Genomic DNA, 5318 nt, shown 5'->3' with positions numbered 1-5318 from the left:
GGGCAGGCTCGCCTCGGCGCCCCCGCTCCAGCCGGCTTGGCTGCCCGCATCGGCCTGCTCCACCCCCGCAATCCTCCACGGCCGCGCAAAGCTCACCCGTGGCCCGCCTTCGCTGCGCATCCACACCCGCCCGCTCATTGTCCCGCCCCGGCCGGCTCCCGCGCGGAGTTGGAGAGCACCAGCACGGGCGGCGCCGGCCTTGGGCGACGGGGACATGGCCAGCACCGGGCGGCTGGTCCAGGGCCACAAGGAGGTGGTTGAGGGCGGGGGCATGTGGGATGAACTGGCAGGAGCCGCGGCCGTCGAAGCACCATCCATGGTAGACGCACTGGAGGCAGCCCTTGTCATCGATGCAGGCGCCAGGCGGTGTAGGCAGGCCGTCGTCAAACACGCGCCACTCGTCGACGACGCGAACAACGGTCAGGCGAGGCGAGTGCGGCATGGCGGGGCACGCGCGGCGGCCAGGGTGGGCGGCTAGGGGCGCGCGCGGACAGGCCAGGGGCACGGCGGCTAGGGTGGGCGGCCAGCGGCGGGTAGCGAGTGGAAAAATTCACGCCACTAGACCAAAGTTCTCGCCGACAGCCCCAGGAGGCGAAAAAAATGCCTCCTGGAGGGCTCAACGGCTGGAGATGCTCTAAGCTAACGGTTTGGAAACCATCCATGTGATTGTACTGTAGAGAATTTGTAAGTCACGAGCCAGGACGAAGCTGACTGCCCAATGGGCATTTCATTTCTTTTCATTTCATGAAAAAAGCATATGCTTTGGGAACCATCCACGACGATTCGACGAAGCCACCCTAACAACCCAATGGCATATATACGGTCTCAGAAATTAATTTAAATTAATTATTAAGGAGACCTAGCCCAGTCAAGAGAAGACTCCTCACTCCAGCAGCAGCCAGTCACCCACTCCACTCCGTGTAGAAGTGCATGCTCTAGCCAATGCAACCAAAAGACCGATCTAATAAAAGAGACTAGGCAGCACATTATACGTCAACACTCCCCCTCACGTGTGGCTCCCTCAGGCCTAAACGTGGACCGAAAGTGGGCTGCAATTTTAATTGTGCGATCCGGGTCTTGAACTCAAGACCTCTTGGCTCTGATACCATGTAGAAGTGCATGCTCTAGCCAATGCAACAAAAAGACCAATCTAATAGAAGAGACTAGGCAGCACATTATATGTCAACACTCCGCTCGGACAGAAGGAATCTTGTTCTCGGAAAAGGAGGGAAGGTTGCGTGAGAGCAAGCAATGGCCTTCGCTGACGCAGCAGCACGGAGGCTCCTGCACGGCGCAAGCGGCAGTGTGGCCAAAGGAATCACCGCCGATGCCGTCGGCATGAGCTTCGGCCTCGACGGCCTGTGGTAGCTCATCGTCGGGTTGTTCGCGAGCGTGGCTCACCTGCTCGTCCTACCGTTTGAGGTGCTCGGGCACTGGCTGCAGGCGGCCGTCGCCCACCTGGTCGTCCTGCCGTTCGAGGCGCTCTGGCACTTGCTGCAGCCGGCCGCCGGCGGCGTCAGCTTCTACTTCAGCAGCCTCGTCGACGCGCTTGGGAGTGCGGCCCATGCTCTAGTGGTGCCGTTTGAGGTGCTCTGGCACCTGCTGCAGTCCGCTGTCGCTGGCGTGAGGTTCTGCTTCGACAACCTCGTCGTCGCGCTCGGGAGCACGGCCCACGCTCTGGTTGTGTTGTTCGAGGCGCTCTGGCACCTGCTGCAGTCCGCCGCCGACGGCGTGAGCGTCTGCTTCGAAAACCTCGTCGCGGTGCTCGACAGTGCCGGCCACGCTCTCGTGGTTCCGTTTGAAGCGGCATGGCACTGGCTTCAGGCCGCCCCCGCAAGAATCAGTTTCGGCTTCCACGCTCTTGTGGTGCCGTTTGAAGCTCTTTGGCAGTGGCTCCAGGCTGCGGCAGCCGGCGTCAGTTCCGGCTTGGACGGCTTCTGGGAGCACATGCGGGTCATCTTCGCCGGCCTCCCCGCCGCGCTCGCCAGCGCTACCCATAGCCTCGTCCTCCCATTAGAGTCTTTGTGGCGGTAGGTGCAGAACACCGTCGGCGGCATCAGGCTCGATCTGGCTGGCTTTTGGCCGCTCGTCCAACGCTTCGTGGCCACGGCCGCGGGCAAGGCCCACGAGCTCGTCCCGGCCTTGGAGGCGTTCTGGAGGTGGCTCAAGGATGCCGCCGCGGTCACGCTCCCTTATGCGCTGGCCATCGCCGCGGTTGTTTGCGTCGCGGCCCTGGTCTGGTAGTGCTATCAGGTCATTGCGTCCGTGGTCTGTTACTGCTGGCAGTTCCTATGCAACTCCGCCGTGCAGGTCGCGCCGATGCTCGGCCTTGTCCTCTGTTTCTGCCGGGACTGCTTGATTGCCATCGCCACGTGGGTGGTGCTGTGCTGCACCAGGGTTACCATGGTCGGCCCGGGCGCCGCCAGCGTGCTGATATCACGCCCTGCGTTCGCGGCGAACCCGCGGCTCTACTTCAAGATCCTCCGTTTGGCTGGCCCGGTCGTGGCAGCTGTTGTCTTCAGTTCGAGCCCCATCGTCGCCTGGGTGGTCGGAGCGGTGGTCGACGTCCTTTTTCAGCATCTCATTATATATTAAGCCTATGTATGTATTTCACATAAGAGGTTTGCTTCGGTACACCCCCCCTTAACGTATAAGGGCATTTTGGGCATACGGTGCTTAACGTATCCTGTGCCGTATGCGGCGTGCCTATACAGGTAGAGCAGAGTGCACGGCTGGAGCCGATACGGACGGCTCGCATCTATTCCCTCCCGTCGCGTAAAAAACGACCCACGACCTGCGTTGATCACGCGGCCCATTCCAATGTCGCCCCGCCCCGCCGATCGTCGCCCTTACCAGCCGATCGCCGCCTTTCTCCGCCGATCTAGCTATGATCACGCTGCCAATTCCAACGTCTCCCCGTCCGGCCGATCGCTGCCTTTCCCCGCCGATCGGCGACCATTCTCCCCGTCTTCCCCCGAGATCTAGCCGCTGTGGACGTTGTTGGAGTCGCCCGCCATACGTGATCTGGCCTCTGTGCAGGTCGTCGCGGTGACGTGGCCTACATGGACGCCGTTGCTGCCCGCAACTTCATGATCAACCTCTCCGGGAACGTCCTCGCCGTCCGCAGCCAGGCCAGGCCGGCCGAAGTGCACATACCTACCATGTAAGCGTCTAGTTTGTCAAAAAAACTTCGTACCTATAAATAATTATCTGCATCACTTGTTAGATATGAAGTACTCGTCGGTATGACCATAGTACATTTAATTTGATTTAAAATTGATAGATGAATTTTTATTTTAAATATTGCAGTGTTGGTAGTGAGGTCATTCAATGGATAAAGAAACTGGATTTATGGATCTGTTCTTGGTGACGAGTGAGTGAGATGGTAGCGATAGTGTTGATTATACGAATGGTAATGAAATTAAAAATGATGATGATACCAGCGACAATGAATCCTGGTTGTCGTACGATAATTTACCTGAGGAGGATTTTGAAAAGAAGGAGGGTGCTTCTAGTGAAAATGTAAGTGACTTGTACATTCATTTTGTCGGACAAAGAACCATATGGGTACTTAGATGTGCATATGATTTTTTATGTGCAGGAGGATATTGAGTGAGATGGTAGCGATAGTGTTGATTATACGAATGGTAATGAAATTAAAAATGATGATGATACCAGCGACAATGAATCCTGGTTGTCGTACGATAATTTACCTGAGGAGGATTTTGAAAAGAAGGAGGGTGCTTCTAGTGAAAATGTAAGTGACTTGTACATTCATTTCGTCGGACAAAGAACCATATGGGTACTTAGATGTGCATATGATTTTTTATGTGCAGGAGGATATTGACGTCCAGAACGAGGAAAATCATGGTGTTGAATCTTTCGCGGATAACATAAGCCAGGTTCGGTCCAAACTTTTACATGTCATACAATAATAAAAACTTGTTAATGACAACTTACACTTGCTTATGTGGAATATTGTAGGCTAACTTTGATGGTTGGAGTGGTGATGATGGCTATGAGCATGAGGATGGAGCTAATATGGACACTGAGGAGGCTGAAATCCAGCAACGTGCGCTGGAGACACAGTTGAAGGTTATGGGTATGACATTTGCATCACAATGGGAGGCTTACATGTTCTATAATAACTATGCCAAAGACCGTGGATTCAGTATCAGAAAAGATAAGGTGAAATAAGGAAAAGGTCTTTCAACCACTATTCGGTATAGGCGATACGTTTGCTTGAGGGAAGGGAAATGTCTCAGTAAATTTTTAAACCCGGAGGGTCGTACCCGTAGGCTAAGACCCGAGACTCGTTGCGAGTGTGGCGCACATTTAGTCGTGAAGTTGGACAAAGGACGTGGAGTTTGGTTCGTGGCAGCTTTTATGGATGATCACAACCATTTGTTGGCTACATAAGATGAGATGGTATTTCTGCTGGTCACATAAAGTGATGGGAGATCACCAGATAGCTAAGATATTGGCGATGGAAGGAGCTGGGATCAGAAAGCATATCATTGTCGACAACTTCATTAGCAGGTATGGCTCGTATGATAAGTGTGGGTTTCTGAGATGAGACGTCTACAATCTATGTTGCTGAGAAAAAAATGAAGTTGATTGCGAAGGGTGATGCTAAAATAGCAATCAGGATTATGAGGAGCAGAAAGGAGAAGGATCCAGACTTTTTCTTTGAGTACGTGCTCGATAAGGAGGGTCGTTTGAAGAGCATGTTCTGGTGCGATGCACAGTCGCGGCGGGACTATCAGTTGTATGGACATGTGACTATGTTTGATAGCACATATAAGATGAACATATATGGTATGCCGTTCATTCCCTTTGTTGGTGTAAATAAGCATCGTTGCACCACAGTGTTTGGTTGTGCCATTGTGTCCGACGAGACCGAAGCGACGTACGTGTGGCTGCTCCAAACATTCCTGAAGGCCAATTGTCAGAAGAAACCAAGGTCAATCATCACAGATGGAGGCGCTGCAATGATACGAGCTATTAGGTTGGTTTTGGTTGATGTGTTGCACCATCTCTGCTCATGGCACATGGAAAAATATATATGCAGAAGCACCTTAATTACAAATCGCTAAATGAGTTCAGGGTACTCTTGTACTACTCCACCTCTCCGGCCAACTTTGAGGCAAGATGGCATGCTTTTGTCCGTAAATGGAAGACTGATAAAACAGAAGAGTGGCTGCGTAGGATGTACAGGAAGAGGAGTCTGTGGGGAGCATCATATCTGTCAGATGGTTTTTTCTGGGTATGCGCAGTAATCAGAGGAGTAAAAGCCTTAACTCTTGTCTTCACCTTCA

The 5318-nt window shown here is 53.4% G+C and overlaps 1 pseudogene; it reads left to right on the top strand.

Annotated features, from left to right (window-relative positions):
• Nucleotides 1-1251: 1251 nt before the first annotated feature.
• Nucleotides 1252-2595, top strand: LOC119300327 (annotated as a pseudogene).
• Nucleotides 2596-5318: the final 2723 nt, after the last annotated feature.

Source organism: Triticum dicoccoides, chromosome 5A (assembly GCF_002162155.2).
Source record: "Triticum dicoccoides isolate Atlit2015 ecotype Zavitan chromosome 5A, WEW_v2.0, whole genome shotgun sequence".
In the NCBI taxonomy this organism is placed as follows: Eukaryota; Viridiplantae; Streptophyta; class Magnoliopsida; order Poales; family Poaceae; genus Triticum; species Triticum dicoccoides.
The sequence above is the reverse complement of the archived record's forward strand: the minus strand, read 5'-3'. Positions and strand labels throughout refer to the sequence as shown.